Raw genomic sequence first — 20,940 nt, 5'->3', positions numbered from 1 at the left:
ACCGTCTTAGCAAAGTCTGATTTAAAAAAAATCTAAACTCATTCTTCACCTTCCTATTTTTATCCCGCATCTTCAAATATTCTTCAGCATTGACAATACTTTCTTTAAGCCTACCTCTGTTCTCTTCCTAATACATGTTCCAGAGCTTTGCTAGGTACATCTTCAAAGACTATTGCCACTCTTGATCAACCCACTCCAAGTAAGAACACTTCACATCATCCTATAATATTTAAAACTAGATCAATAACAATTGTAGGGGAAATGGGTTTATAGCAACATAGAAAATTCTAAATACTTATTTTGAAAAACTGAAGAAACATGTTAATTTTCACATATCTTCTCAAAAAAATCAATGTGCAAATAAATTAATTGCTACTGAGACAACAACGAAATTCTGAAACATCAGAACCTATAATTAACTACAACAACGCTACAAGTTCTTACTCATGTACAATAAATAACAAATTAAACATTTTATGAGGAAGGTAAATATAACTGCAACAGCATAGCGACGGTGTTTGGATGACAGCAAATTGATACTAACAGGTGTGTACATGCACAAATTTAGTAACATAGAACTAATAGCACTAAGGCCGTCCACTATGTATGCCAAAACTGGTGTAAAGACAACTGTTGCTACATCTCGCACCGGTGCCCTGCACTGGTGAGCCGATGCAGCGGAAAAAAATCAGGGACCCGGACTCCGGAGCACCTAGTTGCTCCGATGCCCAGTTCCTTCGTGCCATAAAGATTTAGTATTTTACTGCTTGGTTGCTCGGATGCGTGGACCAAAGTTGGCTACATAAACTGCTGAAGCGGTGCCAAATAATTTTCTAACGGCACTGCTGATGAGATGGCAACAATTTTAGATACTAGGTAGAAACTGTGGCACTGTCTTAGGATGCGTTTGGTTAAAGGTGTGGTATGAATGGGTTGGGACCGTGACAGTGTCTGAATCACATCTAACAAATGATTTGTAACAATGAAAGAGGGTCTACCCTTCTCTGCACATGCTAGAAACTTCCTCCCAGTGTCCACAGATTCAAACGCAACTAGCTTCACGCATGGAAATTGATGGTGACAACGAGTAGATAGATCTTTAGCCACCCCGCTCCATTCGTTGCCACTTATGGTCCTAGGGAGCTACAAGAGGAAGAAATGACTCAAATCGACTGTCGGGTAAAAAATCTTTCATTCCAAGTCATAGCCCGAGAGAGAGAAGAGAGGCATACCCGGGTGGTGAAGGAGTCGTCGCCGGACGAGGAACCGCTGGAGAGGTCTTTGAAGAAGACCATGGCGACCCCGGTGGTAGGATGCGAGACGGCGAGAGCAAGGAAGCAAGCGAGGAAGCAGCTATAGCTAAGGAAGGAAGGAGGAAACAGGAGAAATGTGACTTGTGGTCGGGGAGAAAAGGGGGTGGGGAAGGGGGAGGGGGTGGGGTAGATATTTTGGTGGTAGGCCAAAATTTTGGAAATGTGGAGGGAAACTTTGCGCGCAGTGCCGCCGGACCATTCACTTTGAATGATTGTGTGCATCGCAAATGATTCTTCTGCTTTACGTGCGTGGGATGAGTTTGATAATTCAAATTTTGGTGGAAATTTCCTCGGGTACATCATTGCATAATTTAACATTGCTTGCTAATTTGGGCACACAAAAGAGCGTACAGCAGGCAAACCACACTTACTGAATCGAGCAATTTTAGTAATTAAACAGAGCCAGTTGACCTAAACATTGCTCTAACAAAAGACCAGCATTAAAAAATAGCCTAAGTACGCATAATTTTAACAAATCCGTCGCCGCGCCAGCCTATGCATCACCGGTGTGAGATGAGACGTCGATGACTTGTCCTGGCGACATGACGACGTTGGTCGACTCCGTGTCCCCCCTGCTGAAGTTGACCGCGTCCTCGTCCTCGTCCTCGGCGCCGCCCTCAAGGTTGTAGTACTCGTAGTAGTGGCTGCGCCAGAGCTCGCCTTGGTACTCCATCGCCGATTCCTCGACGGACAGACTCTTCTCTATCTCGCCTTGGCCACGCGCAACTCCTCCTCCCGGCGCTCCTCGATCTCCGCCGCCTCCTGCATCTCCAGCTCCCGCACGGCGACCTCATGAGGAAGCAGGTGCTCCATGGCCACCGCCGCCCTTTTCGGACGTGGGTTGCATGCTGGACGAGGTGGCCTGGAATATCTTGGCGTGTGCATCCTTGATCTTGGCATGGATGGCCTCGAACCAGGCCAGGGCGACATCGGAGGCACGGACGGCAGCTCGAGCGCTCTCGGCGTTTGCAGCCACCGTCGTAGCAGCAGCTGCAGCCGTCTCGGCTGCTGCAGCTGCCCTGTCGGCTGTCGCAGACGCCCTCTGCTACCTCTTGAGCATGCGTTGGTTTTTTCTTGAAGAGGAAAGGGTGATGCAGCAAAGTAGCGTAAGTATTTTCCTCGGTTTTTGAGAACCAAGGTATCAATTCAGTAGGAGACAACACACAAGTCACCTAGTACATGCACAAAGAATCAAGAACCTTGCAACCAACGCGATAAAGGGGTTGTCAATCCCTTCATGGTCACTCGCAAAAGTGAGATCTAATAAAGATAGTAAGATAAATATTTTTGGTATTTTTCTTTCATAGTTTGGAAAGTAAAGATTGCAAAATAAAATAAATAGGAAACTAGAATTGTAGATCGGAAACTTATATGATGTAAAATGGACCCGGGGGCCATAGGTTTCACTAGTGGCTTCTCTCAAGATAGCATGTATTACAGTGGGTGAACAAATTACTACCGAGCAATTGATAGAAAAGCGCATAGTTTTGAGAATATCTAAGCAATGATCATGAATATAGGCCCACGTCCATGTCAAGTAGACCGAAACGATTCTGCATCTACTACTATTACTCCACACATCGACCGCTATCCAGCATGCATCTAGAGTATTAAGTTCATAAGAACAGAGTAACGCATTAAGCAAGATGATATGATGTAGAGGGATAAACTCAAGCAATATGATATAAACCCCATCTTTTTATCCTCGATGGCAACAATACAATACGTGCCTTGCTACCCCTACTGTCACTGGGAAAGGACACCGCAAGATTGAACCCAAAGCTAAGCACTTCTCCCATTGCAAGAAAGATAAATCTAGTAGGCCAAACTAAAACGATAATTCGAAGAGACTTGCAAAGATATCAAATCATGCATATAAGAATTCAGAGAAGAACCAAATAATATTCATAGATAAACTTGTTCATAAATCCACAATTCATCGAATCTCGGCAAACACACCGCAAAAGAGTATTACATCGAATAGATCTCCAAGAACATCGAGGAGAACTTTGTATTGAGAATCAAAGAGAGAGAAGAAGCCATCTAGCTAATAACTATGGACCCGAAGGTCTGTGGTAAACTACTCACACATCATCGGAGAGGCTATGGTGTTGATGTAGAAGCCCTCCGTGATCGATTCCCCCTCCGGCAGAGCGCTGAAAAAGGCCCCAAGATGGGATCTCATGGGTACAGAAGGTTGCGGCGGTGGAAAAGTGGTTTTGTGGCTCCCCCTGATGCTTTTAGGGTATAAGAGTATATATAGGCGAAAGAAGTACGTCGGTGGAGCTCCGTGGGGCCCACGAGGGTGGGGGCGCCTACCCCCTAGGCGCGCCCTCCTGCCTTCTGGTCGCCTCGCGGAGTTCTAGACTTCAACTCCAACTCTTCTGGATTGCTTTCGTTCCAAGAAAGATCATCGTGAAGGTTTCATTCCGTTTGGATTCCGTTTGGTATTCCTTTTCTGCAAAACACTGAAATAGGCAAAAAAAAACAAAAACTGGCACTGGGCCTTCGGTTAGTAGGTTAGTCCCAAAAATAATATAAAAGAGCATATTAAGGCCCATTAAACATCCAAAACAGATAATATAATAGCATGGAACAATCAAAAATTATAGATACGTTGGAGACGTATCAAGCATCACCAAGCTTAATTCCTGCTCGTCCTCGAGTAGGTAAATGATAAAAACAGAATTTTTGATGTGGAATGCTACCTAACATAATTTTCAATGTAATTTTCTTTATTGTGGCATGAATGTTCAGATCCGAAAGATTCTAGACAAAAGTTTAATATTGACATAAAAATAATAATACTTCAAGCATACTATCAAAGTAATCATGTCTTCTCAAAATAACATGGCCAAAGAAAGTTCATCCCTACAAAATCATATAGTTTGGCTATGCTCCATCTTAGTCACACAAAATGCTCAAATCATGCACAACCCCGATGACAAGCCAAGCAATTGTTTCATACTTTAGTATTCTCAAACTTTTTCAACTTTCACGCAATACATGAGTGTGAGCCATGGACATAGCACTATAGGTGGAATAGAATGGTGGTTGTGGAGAAGACAAAAAAGAGGAAGATGGTCTCACATCAACTAGGCATATTAATGGGCTATGGAGATGCCCATCAATAGATATCAATGTGAATCAGTAGGGATTGCCATGCAACGGATGCACTAGAGCTATAAATGTATGAAAGCTCAACAAAAGAAACTAAGTGGGTGTGCATCCAACTTGCTTGCTCATGAAGACCTAGGGCATTTGAGGAAGCCCATCGTTGGAATATACAAGCCAAGTTCTATAATGAAAAATTCCCACTAGTATGAAAGTGACAAAATAGGAGACTCTCTATCATGAAGATCATGGTGCTACTTTGAAGCACAAGTGTGGAAAAAGGATAGTAACATTGTCCCTTCTCTCTTTTTCTCTCAATCTTTTTTTATTTTGTTGGGCTTCTTTGGCCTGTTTTTTTATTGGGCTTCTTTGGCCTCTTTTTTTTCCTCACACGGGACAATGCTCTAATAATGATGATCATCACACTTTTATTTATTTACAACTCAAGAATTACAACTCGATACTTAGAACAAAATATGACTCTATGTGAATGCCTTCGGCGGTGTACCGGGATGTGCAATGAATCAAGAGTGACATGTATGAAAAAATTATGAATGGTGGCTTTGCCACAAATATGATGTCAACTACATGATCATGCGAGGCAATATGACAATGATGAAGCGTGTCATAATAAACGGAACGATGGAAAATTGGATGGCAATATATCTCGGAATGGCTATGGAAATGCCATAATAGGTAGGTATGGTGGCTGTTTTGAGGAAGGTATATGGTGGGTTTATGGTACTGGCGAAAGTTGCGCGGTACAAGAGAGGCTAGCAATGCTGGAAGGGTGAGAGTGCGTATAATCCATGGACTCAATATTAGTCATAAAGAACTCACATACTTATTGCAAAAATCTGCAAGTCATCAAAACCAAGCACTACACGCATGCTCCTAGGGGATAGATTGGTAGGGAAAGACCATCGCTCGTCCCCGACTGCCACTCATAAGGAAGACAATCAAAGAAACACCTCATGCTTCAAATTTGTTACACGACGGTTACCATACGTGCATGCTACGGGACTTGCAAACCTCAACACAAGTATTTCTCAAATTCACAATTATTCAACTAGCATGACTCTAATATTACCATCTTCATATCACAAAACAATAATCAAGCATCAAACTTCTCATAGTATTCAGTGCACTTTATATGAAAGTTTTTATTATACCCATCTTGGATGCCTATCATAACAGGACTAATTTTATAGGCAAAGCAAATTACCATGTTGTTCTAAAAGACTCTCAAAATAATATAAGTGAAGCATGAGAGATCAATAATTTCTGTAAAATAAAACCACCACCATGCTCTAAAAATATATAAGTGAAGCACTAGAGCAAAATTATCTAGCTCAAAAGATATAAGTGAAGCACATGGAGTATTCTAATAAATTCCAATTTATGCGTGTATCTCCAAAAGGTGTGTACAGCAAGGATGATTGTGGTAAACTAAAAAGCAAAGACTCAAATCATACAAGACGCTCCAAGCAAAACACATATCATGTGGTGAATAAAAATATAGCCTCAAGTAAAGTTACCGATAGACGAAGACGAAAGAGGGGATGCCTTCCGGGGCATCCCCAAGCTTAGGCTTTTGGTTGTCCTTGAATTTTACCTTGGGGTGCCTTGAGCATCCCCAAGCTTAGGCTCTTGCCACTCCTTATTCCAAAATCCATCAAATCTTTACCCCAAAACTTGAAAACTTCACAACACAAAACTTAACAGAAAATCTCATGAGCTCCGTTAGTATAAGAAAACAAACCACCACTTTAAGGTACTGTAATGAACTCATTCTTTTATTTGTATTGGTGTTAAACCTACTGTATTCCAACTTCTCTATGGTTCATACCCCCCCCCCCCGATACTACTCATAGATTCATCAAAATAAGCAAACAACACAACGAAAAACAGAATTTGTCAAAACAGAAGTCTGTAGCAATCTGATTCATACGAATACTTCTGTAACTCCAAAAATTCTGAAAAAATAGGACGAGCTAGATAATTTGTTTATTGATATACTGTAGTTGAAATCAATATTTTATCACTCTTGGTGATGTTTAACAATTGTTTTCGTGAGCAGAAAGTTTCTGTCTTTTTTCAGCAAGATCAAATAATTATCACCCAAGAAGATCCTATAGGTTTTACTTGGCACAAACACTAATTAAAACATAAAACCACATCTAACCAAAGGCTAGATGAATTATTTATTACTAAACAGGAACAAAAAGCAAGGAACAAAAATAAAATTGGGTTGCCTCCCAACAAGCGCTATTATTTAACGCCCTAGCTAGGCATTGATAATTTTAATGATGCTCACATCAAAGACAGGAATTAAAGCACAAAGAGAGCATCATAGAACACGTGATAAACACATCTAAGTCTAACATACTTCCTATGCATAGGCATTTTATAAGCAAACAAATTATCATAGCAAGCAAAAATTAGCATATGCAAGGAAGAAGAAAGAGAAGATAGCAATCTCAACATGACGAGAGGTAATTTAGTAAGATAAAAATTTCTACAACCATATTTTCCTCTCTCATAATAATTACATGTAGGATCATAGGCAAATTCAACAAAATAGCTATCACATAACATATTCTCAACACGATCCACATGCATGCGAAGTGGACACTCTTCCAAAATAGTGGGATTATCATTAACTAAAGCCATGACCTCTCCAAACCCACTTTTAATATTATTGCAAACACTATTATCAATCTCATATTCATCATGGGGCTTAAATAAATTTTGAAGATCATAAGAAGAATCACCCCAATCATGATCATTGCAACAAGTAGTAGACATAGCAAAACTAGCATCTCCAAGCTTAGGGTTTTGCATATTATTAGCACAATTGACATCAAGAGAATTTATAGTAAAATCATTGCAATCATGCTTTTTATTCAAGGAGCTATCGTGAATCTCTTCATAAATTTCTTCATCACAATTTTCAGATTCATGAATTTCAAGCAAAACCTCATAAAGATAATCTAGTACACTCAAATCACTAGAAATTGGTTCATCATAATTGGATCTCTTAAAAAGATTGGCAAGGGGATGAGGATCCATAAACTTTTAGCAAGCGAAGATGCAAGCAAAAAGAAGGCACATGGTAACACAAGATCGAGCGGAAGGAGGGCGAAGAAAAGGCAAAGGTTTTCGAAAATTTGTTTTAGAGGTGGGGGAGAGGAAAACGAGAGGCGAATGACAAATAATGTAATGCGAGGGAGCAGAGTTTATGATGGGTACTTGCTATGTCTTGACTTGGCATAGATCTCCCCGGCAACGACACCAGAAATCCTTCTTGCTACCTCTTGAGCATGCGTTGGTTTTCCCTTGAAGAGGAAAGGGTGATGCGGCAAAGTAGCGTAAGTATTTCCCTCAGTTTTTTAGAACCAAGGTATCAATCCAGTCGGAGACAACGGACAAGTCACCTAGTACTTGCACAAACAATCAAGAACCTTGCAACCAACGCGATAAAGGGGTTGTCAATCCCTTCACGGTCACTCGCAAAAGTGAGATCTAATAAAGATAGTAAGATAAATATTTTTGGTATTTTTGTTGTATAGATTGGAAAGTAAAGATTGCAAAATAAAAAAATAGGAAACTAGAATTGTAGATCGGAAACTTATATGATGTAAAATAGACCCGTGGGCCATAGGTTTCACTAGTGGCTTCTCTCAAGATAGCATGTATTACGGTGGGTGAACAAATTACTGTCGAGCAATTGATAGAAAAGCGCATAATTATGAGAATATCTAGGCAATGATCATGAATATAGGCATCACGTCCGTGTCAAGTAGACCGAAACGATTCTGCATCTACTAGTATTACTCCACACATCGACCGCTATCCAGCATGCATCTAGAGTATTAAGTTCATAAGAACAGAGTAACGCATTAAGCAAGATGACATGATGTAGAGGGATAAATTCAAGCAATATGATATAAACACCATCTTTTTATCCTCGATGGCAACAATACAATACATGCCTTGCTACCCCTACTGTCACTGGGAAAGGACACCGCAAGATTGAACCCAAAGCTAAGCACTTCTCCCATTGCAAGAAAGATCAATCTAGTAGGCCAAACTAAACCGATAATTCGAAGAGCCTTGCAAAGATATCAAATCATGCATATAAGAATTCAGAGAAGAACCAAATAATATTCATGGATAAACTTGTTCATAAATCCACAATTCATCGGATCTCGGCAAACACACCGCAAAAGAGTATTACATCGAATAGGTCTCCAAGAACATCGAGGAGAACTTTGTATTGAGAATCAAAGAGAGAGAAGAAGCCATCTAGCTAATAACTATGGACCCGAAGGTATGTGGTAAACTACTTACACATCATCGGAGAGGCTATGATGTTGATGTAGAAGCCCTCCGTGATCGATTGCCCCTCCGGCAGAGCGCCGGAAAAGGCCCCAAGATGGTATCTCATGGGTATAGAAGGTTGCAGTGGTGGAAAAGTGGTTTGGTGGCTCCCCTGATGTTTTTAGGGTATAAGAGTATATATAGGTGAAAGAAGTACGTCGGTGGAGCTCCATGGGGCCCACGAGGGTGGGGCCGCGCCTACCCCCTGGGTGCGCTCTCCTGCCTCGTGGCCGCCTCGCGGAGTTCCAGACTTCAACTCCAACTCTCCTGGATTGCTTTCGTTCCAAGAAAGATCATCGCGAAGGTTTCATTCCGTTTGGATTCCGTTTGGTATTCCTTTTCTGCAAAACACTGAAATGGGCAAAAAAACAGAAACTGGCACTGGGCCTTCGGTTAATAGGTTAGTCCCAAAAATAATATAAAAGAGCATATTAAAGCCCATTAAACATCCAAAACAGATAATATAATAGCATGGAACAATCAAAAATTATAGATACGTTGGAGGCGTATCACCCTCTCGGCGAAAGCGGCCGCACTCAATGCGGATGCAGTGGCACTCTCGGCGTTGGCGGCCGCGCTCTCGGCGCAGGTGGCCGCGCTTGGGGGGCGCGGCCATCATACGGGCATTCACAAAGCGTTTCCACGGCATCATCTTTGCAAGAAGGGGGTGCGGGAATGGGGATCGGGATTCGTGGATTCGGGGGTTGCCGGCACTGGAGAAGACGAGTCGGCGAAGCTTAAGGAGGAAGACTTAAATAGACCTTGATATTTTCATCACATATGGTTCCTAGAAAACAACTGTGTGTGTTGTTGTAGATATTTTTTATTAGCTGTGAAAGACGAATTTGGAGTAAAGTGGCAACGGATGATGTTTTAAATGTAAGAGAAAATTTGTAGTACTAATACAACTTTCATGTAAAATTTTGGAAAATTTCAAGGGTCATTTGACCTTTTAAAACATTTAAGTGATTTTATAGCCATTTAATGACCATAACTGAAATTTGAACCACATGTACATGCAACAGCTAACCATAACGGTTGGAAAAGACATATTTTGTGTAATTGTGTGTGATTGAATTCCATGTGTAGTAAATTGGAAGGAATTCTCAAACATATTGGTCTAATGGCTATGACACAATTAAGCATGGAGTGCCATGGCATTTAAATTCCAAAAAGTAAAAAAAAATCAGAAACACATGAAGCCTTGGTTGATGTAATGTCATGCCACCTAGATGATGTGGTAAAAAAATTGGCATGTGTGACGAAAGTTTTGACACACCCCTCACAAACCAGAGAAACTCACTAGAAGGATCGTGGTTCCGAGAGGGAACAATGCATGTTTGATGACGAACGGGAGATAGCTTCCTCTTATAGCCTTCAAATTTTTTCAACATGTAACATGCACTAATACAACTGTCATGTGAAAATTTGGAAAATTTCAGGGGTCATTTGACCTTTTGAAGACATTTAAGTGATTTTCTAGCCATTTAATGACCGTAATTCAAATTTGAACTACATCTACATGCAACGGCTAACCATAACGGTTTGAAAAATCATATTTGTGTACTTGTGTGCGAGTTAATTCCATGTGCAGTAAATTAGAAGGAATTTTCAAACATATTGGTCTCACAACATGGACACATGCATATGTATGCATGGAGTGCCATGGCATTTTAATTCCAAAAAATTAAAAAATGATCAGAAAAACATGAAACCTTGCTTGATGTAATGTCATGCCACCAAGATGATGTGGTAAAAAAATTGGCATGTTTGACGAAAGTTTGGACACACACCCCTCACAAACCAGAGCAACTCACTAGAAGGCTCGTGGTTCCGAGAGGGAACAATGCATGTTTGATGACGAACAGGAGATAGCTTCCTCTTACGGCCTTCAAATTTTTTCTACGTTTAACGTGCACTACTACAACTGTAATGTGAAATTTTGGAAAATTCTAGCGGTCATTTAACCTTTTAAAAACATTTAAGTGATTTTCTGGCCATTTAATGACTATGATTGAAATTTGAACTACATCTACATGCAACGGCTAACCATAACGGTTTGAAAAATCATATTTGTGTACTTGTGTGCGAGTTAATTCCATGTGCAGTAAATTAGAAGGAATTTTCAAACATATTGGTCTCACGACATGGACACATGCATATGTATGCATGGAGTGCCATGGCATTTTAATTCCAAAAAATTAAAAAATGATCAGAAAAACATGAAACCTTGCTTGATGTAATGGCATGCCACCAAGATGATGTGGTAAAAAAATTGGCATGTTTGACGAAAGTTTTGACACACACCCCTCACAAACCAGAGCAACTCACAAGATGGCTCGTGGTTCCGAGAGGGAACAATGCATGTTTGATGACAAACAGGAGATAGCTTCCTCTTACGGCCTTCAATTTTTTTCTATGTTTAACGTGCACTACTACAACTGTAATGTGAAAATTTGGAAAATTCTAGGGGTCATTTGACCTTTTAAAAACATTTAAGTGATTTTCTAGCCATTTAGTGACCGTAATTAAAATTTGAACTACATCAACATGCAACGCCTAACCATAACGGTTTGAAAAATTATATTTGTGTACTTGTGTGCGAGTTAATTCCATGTGCAGTAAATTAGAAGGAATTTTCAAACATATTGGTCCTACAGCATGGACACATGCGTGGAGTGACATGGCATTTTAATTCCCAGAAATAAAAAAAATGATCAGAAAAACATGAAACCTTGCTTGATGTAATGTCATGCCACCAAGATGATGTGGTAAAAAAATTGGCCTGTTTGACGAAAGTTTGGACACGCCCCCTCACAAATCGGAGCAACTCACTAGAAGGCTCATGGTTCCAAGAGGGAACAATGCATGTTTGATGACGAATGGGAGATAGCTTCCTCTTACGGCCTTCAATTTTTTTTCTACATTTAAAGTGCACTAATACAGCTGTAATGTGAAAATTTGGAAAATTTCAGGGGTCATTTGACCTTTTAAAGACATTTAAGTGATTTTTAGCCATTTAATGACCGTAATTCAAATTTGAACTACATATACATGCAATGGCTAACCATAACGGTTTGAAAAATCATATTTGTGTACTTATGTGCGAGTTAATTCCATGTGCAGTAAATTAGAAGGAATTTTCAAACATATTTGTCTCATGACATGGACACATGCATATGTATGCATGGAGTGACATGGCATTTTAATTCCAAAAAATTAGAAAAAATATCAGAAACACATGAAACCTTGGTTGCTGTAAGGTCATGCCACCAAGATGATGTGGTAAAAATATTGGCATGTTTGATGAAAGTTTGGACAAACACCCCTCACAAACCGGAGCAACTCACTAGAAGGCTCGTGGTTCCGAGAGGGAACAATGCATGTTTGATGACGAACGGGAGATAGCTTCCTCTTACGGCCTTCGAAAAAAATTCTACATTTAACGTGCACTAATGCAACTGTCATGTGAAAATTTGGAAAATTTCAGGGGTCATTTGACCTTTTAAAGACATTTAAGTGATTTTCTAGCCATTTAATGACCGTAATTCAAATTTGAACTACATCTACATGCGACGGCTAACCATAATGGTTTGAAAAATCATATTTGTGTACTTGTGTGCGAGTTAATTCCATGTGCAGTAAATTAGAAGGAATTTTCAAACATATTGGCAATACTGCAGGATGCTGCTAACGTGACACTACGATCAGAGACCCTTCGACGAAACTGTGTGCGATGCAATAATCGCAAAATGGTGGTGTAAAAAACTGTCAAAAAAGGTGCAGAACGTTTGTGATGACGGATGCATCAAACACGGTTCAGATTTTAGTTGCGTGTGCGATTCAGGGCATACGGTTTAGTTCAATTAACCGTTTTCGATGAGGAGGAACAAAAGAAACGGGCAGCCAGATGAAGCTGTGTGCGATGTACAGCATACGGTTCACTCGGATGAACTGTTTGTGATTAGGCAACACAAAAGAAACGGTCAGCCAGATCAAGGTGTGTGCGATGTACATCATACAGTTCACTCGGATGAACTGTTTGTGATTAGGCAACACAAAAGAAACGGTCAGCTAGATCAAGGTGTGTGCGATGTACGACATGCGGTTCACCCGGATGAACTGTTTGCGTTGAGACAAGAGAGCAGAAACGGTTCAATATAACAAATACCATAAATATTGCAAGGTTCAAATTCAAAGATTACAACGCCCAAATTCAAACATTGCAAACCGTGTCATTTCTGAAAAGGGATCAGCCGCTGACAAGTCATGTATGGGTTTGACATAATGATTTCCAATTGCTTTGCCATATGCTCTTCCAATACAAAGTTTGCATTTTTGGAGGCACTTCCATTCCACAGTACCAGCCGGCTCTGATAATCATACCATTTATCTTTCCTAATTAAATGCGTGTTCAACCTCAGTACCTTCAGCACCTTTGCTCTGGCAAGAAAGAACCTGGCGAGTGTAATCTCCGGTGGGGTCCCTTGGTAGGAGTTCAAAGTAATACTTGAGAGATGCAGATCCAGGCATTCGATGTGATTGTCGTTATAAACATCTTCCACCGGGCCTAATATGCACTGCAAAAGAAGAGAACGTGTTAGTGCCTACATGCAGTTTTGAACACTGCTACACACCCATTTGGTTTGCAGGATTTGTAAAATGCACCAACGTGCCATCTTCGATCTGGCATGATTAACATGGGAATTTGATTACAATCTAGAAACATGTAGCCTTCTTCACAAGAGGTTGGATTGGATGAAAAATTCCCTGAAAACTAGTACAGATGAATCCAAAGGAGAAATGATTATGGACGATTGTAACCATATGAATGAAGCAACCAACATGGGGTGGGGGTGTATGTCCTAAAATCCTCCAAAATTCCTTCAAAAATCATAGTACATTGTCATTGTAAACTTGAGAAAAGGTGCAAAAAATTGTACTCCCTTATGGTTAACATTTAACAGGAAATGAACATCACCTCGATATACAGCTTCTTCAGGCACGGAAAGCATCTCGGGCAACTGAAAACTTGGTCCAGGTTGGGGACGACAGATTCTAGTGCCAAGACCTTCATTGTGCCTAGAGTCTGGGTGAAGCTTCGCTGGATAACAGACGAACATACATCTTCAAAACTAGAAATAACGTTGATATCAAGAGGGAGAGGTATATAAGGCGACTGTTGTACCTGAAAGTTGTAGTATTTGACAGATGAGTAGCCCACCACTTTCAATTTCGGCACAGAAATGACATTGATTCTTGTTGGACCTTGTTGATCAACTACAAGTAATCTCTCAAGTGAAGGTGTGTCCTGGATGACCATATTGTGGTCCACTAATACGTCTCTAACGTATCTATAATTTTTGATTGTTCCATGCTATTATATTATCTGTTTTGGATGTTTAATGGGCTTTAATATACCTTTTTATATTATTTTTGGGACTAACCTATTAACCGAAAGCCCAATGCAAATTGTTGTTTTTTTTGCCTATTTCAGTGTTTCGCAGAAAAGGAATATCAAACGGAATCTAAACGGAATGAAACCTTCGCGAGGATCATTTTTGGAACAAACGCAATCCACGAGACTTGGAGTGGACGTCAAGGAAGCAACGAGGCGGCCACGAGGCAGGGCGGCGCACCCAGGGGGGTCGGCGCCCCCCCACCCTCGTGGGCCCCTCGTAGCTCCACTGACCTACTTCATTTGCCTATATATACTCTTATACCCTGAAAACATCCAAGAGAGCCACGAAACACTTTTTCCACCGCCGCAACCTTCTGTACCCGTGAGATCCCATCTTGGGGCCTTTTCCGGCGCTCCGCCGGAGGGAGAATCAATCACGGAGGGCCTCTACATCAACACCATGGCCTCTCCGATGATGTGTGAGTAGTTTACCACAGACCTTCGGGTCCATAGTTATTAGCTAGATGGCTTCTTCTCTCTCTTTGGATCTCAATACAAAGTTCTCCTAGATTCTCTTGGAGATCTATTTGATGTAACTCTTTTTGTGGTGTGTTTGTCGAGATCCAATGAATTGTGGGTTTATGATCAAGATTATATATGAACAATATTTGATTCTTCTCTGAATTCTTATATGCATGATTTAATATCTTTGCAAGTCTCTTCGAATTATCAGTTTGGTTTGGCCTACTAGATTGATCTTTCTTGCAATGGGAGAAGTGCTTAGCTTTGGGTTCAATCTTGCGGTGTCCTTTCCCAGTGACAGCAGGGGTAGCAAGGCACGTATTGTATTGTTGCCATCGAGGATAAAAAGATGGGGTTTATATCATATTGCTTGAGTTTATCCCTCTACATCATGTCATCTTGCCTAATGCGTTACTCTGTTCTTATGAACTTAATACTCTAGATGCATGCTGGATAGCGGTCGATGTGTGGAGTAATAGTAGTAGATGCAGAATCGTTTCGGTCTACTTGTCACGGACGTGATGCCTATATACATGATCATGCCTAGATATTCTCATAACTATGTGCTTTTCTATCAATTGCTCGACAGTAATTTGTTCACCCACCGTAGAATATACTATCTTGAGAGAAGCCACTAGTGAAACCTATGGCCCCCGAGAATATTTTCCATCATATTAATCTCCCGTCAACTAGCTATTTCTGTCGCCGTTTATTTTGCAATCTTTACTTTTCAATCTATACAACAAAAATACCAAAAATATTTATCTTATTATCTTTATCAGATCTCACTTTTGCAAGTGGCCGTGAAGGGATTGACAACCCCTTTATCGCGTTGGTTGCAAGGTTCTTATTTGTTTGTGCAGGTACTAGGGATTTGCGTGTAGTCTCCTACCGGACTGATACCTTGGTTCTCAAAAACTGAGGGAAATACTTACGCTACTCTGCTACATCACCCTTTCATCTTCAAGGGAAAACCAACGCAGGCTCAAGAGGTAGCAAGAAGGATTTCTGGCGCCGTTGCCGGGGAGGTTTACGCCAAGTCAAGTCAAGATTTGATCTCCCGCCAACGTGCGGATTTCTGGCGTCGTTGCCGGGGAGATCTATGCTCAAGTCAAGACATACCAAGTACCCATCACAAACTCTTATCCCTCGCATTACATTATTTGCCATTTGCCTCTCGTTTTCCTCTCCCCCACTTCACCTTTGCCATTTTATTTGCCTTCTTTTCCGTTTTCCTTTTTCTCGCCAGATCTATTGTTTGCTTGTGTTACGATGTGCCTTCTATTTGCTTGCATCTTTGCTTGCTAAAAATCTATTGATATGGATCCACTTAAAGTGTTCTACTTGGATCATCTTCGATCCTTATGCGTTCGTGCTGAAACCCCAACTAGTCTAGTTGATGGGAAATCTTTAGATGAGCATGCTCATTTTGTGCGTCACCGTTTGTGTGAAAAAGGGAGACTCGTATGGGATCAAATAAATAGATTGCTGTGCTATGCTTGGAATCTTTGTGAGATTTATGATTTTACTTGTTTCTCTAAGAACCCTAAAAAGCACCTTCCCTACCTATGTAAGTTTAATGATAATGAAATCTTATCTTATTATGCAAAGGGTGTTTATAGTTACTACGATATCGAACAAATTGAAGAATTTGTTGCTTTTAAGGGTGCTTATGAAGTTGCTTCTTTGATTGAAAAGTATGATATTACTCTCTACGAATATGAAAATTTTGACATACTTAAATATTGCTATGAAAACTATGCTCATAATGTCTATATCAAAGAATTTATTGAAAGAATGACCGTTGCTTTGGAAGAAAATAATGATATGCATGCATCTATAGATAATTATGATTCCGATGATTTGATTGAAATATCCCTTGATGAACATGATGCTTGCTATTCTTGTGGCCATGATGCCAATATTTATGAAGATGAATTTGCTATAGTTCCTTATGTTAAACATGAGATCGTTGCTATTGCACCCATACATGATAGTTCCTTCAATGAAAAGCATGATTGCAATGATGTTATTATAAATTATCTTAATGTCAATCGTGCTAATAATATGCAAAACCCTAAGCTTGGGGATGCTAATTTTGCAATGTCTACTACTTATTGCAATGATCATGATTGGGTGATTCTTCTTACAATCTTGAAAATTTATTTAAGCCCCATGATGAATATGAGATTGATAATAATGTTTCCAAAAATACTGAAAGTGGGTTTGGAAGAGTGTCAACTTTAGATCCCACATATTTGGATAATGTTCAATCTTATGAAGTTTTTGATAAAAGTGTGTTTGGAGAGGTCATGACTTTAGTTAATGTTAATCCCACTATTTCGGAAGAGTGTCACTTTGCATGCATGTGGATCGTGTTGATAATATGTTATGTGATAGCTATATTGTTCAATTTGCTTATGATCCTACATGTAATTACTATGAGAGAGAAAAATATGGTTGTAGAAATATTCATGTTAGTAAATTACCTCTCTTCATGTTGAGATTGCTATCGTCTCTTTCTTCTTCCTTGCATATGCTAGTTTTTGCTTTCCTTGATATTTTTTTTGCTCATAAAATGCCTATGCATGGGAATTATGTTAGACTTAGGTGTGTTTATCATGTGTTTTATGATTCTCTCTTTGTGCTCCAATTCTTGTCTTTCATGTGAGCATCATCAAAATTATCAATGCCTGGATAAAAAGGCTTTAAAGAAAAGCGCTTGTTGGGAGGCAACCCAATTTTAGTTTTGTTCCTTGCTTTTTGTTCCTGTTTAGTAATAAATAATTCATCTAGCCTCTGTTTAGATGTGGTTTTATGTTTTAATTAGTGTTTGTGACAAGTAGAACCTTTGGGAAGACTTGGGTGAAGTCTTTGTGATCTTGCTGTAAAAAAACAGAAACTTTAGCGCTCACGAGATTAGCTGCCATTTTTTACTGGAGAGTGATTTTAGGTTGATTCTTTTTGAAGATGATCAATAGATAAATTCCACACATCCACCAATTTATTTCAGAATTTTTGGAGTTCCAGAATTATACGTTTGATACAGATTACTACAGACTGTTCTGTTTTTGACAGATTCTGTTTTTTGTGTGTGTGTTGATTGCTTATTTTGATGAATCTATGGCTAGTATCGGGGGGTATGAACCATAGAGAAGTTGGAATACAGTAGGTTTAACACCAATATAAATAAATAATGAGTTCATTACAGTACCTTAAAGTGGTGGTTTGTTTTATTTCGCTAACGGAGCTCATGAGATTTTCTGTTGAGTTTTGTGTTGTGAAGTTTTCAAATTTTTGGGTAAAGATTTGATGGATTTTAGAACAAGGAGTGGAAAGAGCCTAAGCTTGGGGATGCCCAAGGCACCCCAAGGTAAAATTCAAGGACAACCAAAAGCCTAATCTTGGGGATGCCCCGGAAGGCATCCCCTCTTTCGTCTTCGTCTATCGGTAACTTTACTCGATGCTATATTTTTATTCACCACATGATATGTGTTTTGCTTGGAGCGTCTTGTATTATTTGAGTCTTTGTTTTCTAGTTTACCACAATCATCCTTGCTGTACACACCTTTTGGGATAGACACACATGAATCGGAATTTATGAGAATACTCTATGTGCTTCACTTATATCTTTTGAGCTAGATAATTTTGCTCTAGTGCTTCACTTATACCTTTTTAGAGCACTGTGGTGATTTTATTTTATAGAAATTATTGATCTCTCATGCTTCACTTATATTATTTTGAGAGTCTTTTAGAACAGCATGGTAATTTGCTTTGGCTATAAAATTAATCCTAATATGATAGGCATCCAAGATAGGTATAATAAAAACTTTCATATAGGGTGCATTAAACACTATGATAAATTTGATGCTTGATAATGGTTTTGAGATATAAAGGTGGTAATGTTAGAGTCATGCTAGTTGGGTAATTGTGAAATTGAGAAATGCTTGTGTTAAAGTTGGCAAGTCCCGTAGCATGCACGTATGGTAAACGTTGTGTGAAAAATTTGAAGCATGGGGTGTTCTTTGAGTGCTTTCCTCATGAGTGGCGGTCGGGGACAAGCGATGGTCTTTTCCTACCAATCTATCCCTCTAGGGGCATGCGTAGTAGTACTTTGCTTCGAGGGCTAATAAACTTTTGCAATCAGTATATGAGTTCTTTATGACTAATGTGAGTCCATGGATTATATGCACTCTTACCTTTCCGTATTTTGCTAGCCTCTATGGTACCGTGCATTACCCTTTCTCACCTCGAGAGTTGGTGCAAACTTCGCCGGTGCATCCAAACCCCGTGATACGATATGCTCTATCACACATAAGCCTCCTTATATCTTCCTCAAAACAGCCACCATACCTACCTATTATGGCATTTCCATAGCCATTCCGAGATATATTGCCATGCAACTTTCCACCGTTCCGTTTATTATGACACACTCCATCGTTGTCATATTGCTTTGCATGATCATGTAGTTGACATCGTATTTGTGGCAAAGCCACTTTCATAATTCTTTCATACATGTCGCTCTTGATTCATCGCATATCCCGGTACACCGCCGGAGGCATTCACATAGAGTCATATTTTTGTTCTAGTATCGAGTTGTAACATTGAGTTATGAGTAAATAATAGTGTGATGATCATCATTATTAGAGCATTGTCCCATGTGAGTAAATATGGAGACTATGAAAAAAAAGAGGCCAAAGAAGCCCAAACAAAAAATGAGAGAAAAAGAGAGAAGGGACAATGTTACTATCCTTTTTCCACACTTGTGCTTCAAAATAGCACCATGATCTTCATGATAGAGAGTTTCTTATTTTGTCACTTTCATATACTAGTGGGAATTTTTCATTATAGAACTTGGCTTGTATATTCCAATGATGGGCTTCCTCAAAATTCCCTAGGTCTTCGTGAGCAAGCAAGTTGGATGCACACCCACTTAGTTTCTTTTGCTGAGCTTTTATACACTTATAGCTCTAGTGCATCCGTTGCATGGCAATCCCTACTCCTCGTATTGACATCAATTGATGGGCATCTCCATAGCCCGTTGATTAGCCGCGTCGTGAGACTTTCTCCTTTTTTGTCTTCTCACATAACCCCTATCATCATACTCTATTCCACCCATAGTGCTATATCCATGGCTTGCGCTCATGTATTGCGTAAGAGTTGAAAAGGCTGAAGCGCGTTAAAAAGTATGAAGCAATTGCCTGGCTTGTCATCGGGGTTATGAATGATGGGAGCATTTTGTGTGACGAAAATGAAGCATGGCCAAACTATATGATTTTGTAGGGGTAAGCTTTCTTTGGCTATGTTATTTTGATAAGACAGAATTGCTTGGTTAGTATGCTCGAAGTATTACTATTTTTATGTCAATATTAAACTTTTATCTTGAATCTTTTGGATCTGAATATTCATGCCACAATAAAGAGAATTACATTGAAAATTATGTTAGGTAGCATTCCACATCAAAAATTCTGTTTTTATCGTTTACCTACTCGAGGACGAGCAAGAATTAAGCTTGGGGATGCTTCATACGTCTCCAACGTATCTATAATTTTTGATTGTTCCATGCTATTATATTATCTGTTTTGGATGTTTAATGGGCTTTAATATACCTTTTTATATTATTTATGGGACTAACCTATTAACCGAAAGCCCAGTGCAAATTGCTGGTTTTTTTGCCTATTTCAGTGTTTCGCAGAAAAGGAATATCAAACGGAATCCAAACGGAATGAAACCTTCGCGAGGATCATTTTTGGAACAAACGCAATCCAAGAGACTTGGAGTGGACGTCAAGGAAGCAACGAGGCGGCCACGAGGCAGGGAGGCACGCCCAGGGGGGTAGGCGCGCCCCCACCCTCGTGTCCCCCTCGTAGCTCCACCGACCTACTTCCTTCGCCTATATATACTCTTATACCCTGAAAACATCCAAGAGAGCCACGAAACACTTTTTCCACCACCGCAACCTTCTGTACCCGTGAGATCCCATCTTGGGGCCTTTTCCGGCGCTCCGCCGGAGGGGGAATCGATCACGGAGGGCCTCTACATCAACACCATGGCCTCTCCGATGATGTGTGAGTAGTTTACCACAGACCTTCGGGTCCATAGTTATTAGCTAGATGGATTCTTCTCTCTTTTCGAATCTCAATACAAAGTTCTCCTCGATTCTCTTGGAGATCTATTTGATGTAACTCTTTTTGCGGTGTGTCTGTC

The sequence above is a fragment of the Aegilops tauschii genome, chromosome 5, assembly GCF_002575655.3.
Source record: "Aegilops tauschii subsp. strangulata cultivar AL8/78 chromosome 5, Aet v6.0, whole genome shotgun sequence".
Classification (NCBI taxonomy): domain Eukaryota; kingdom Viridiplantae; phylum Streptophyta; class Magnoliopsida; order Poales; family Poaceae; genus Aegilops; species Aegilops tauschii.
This window is presented reverse-complemented; position numbering follows the sequence as displayed.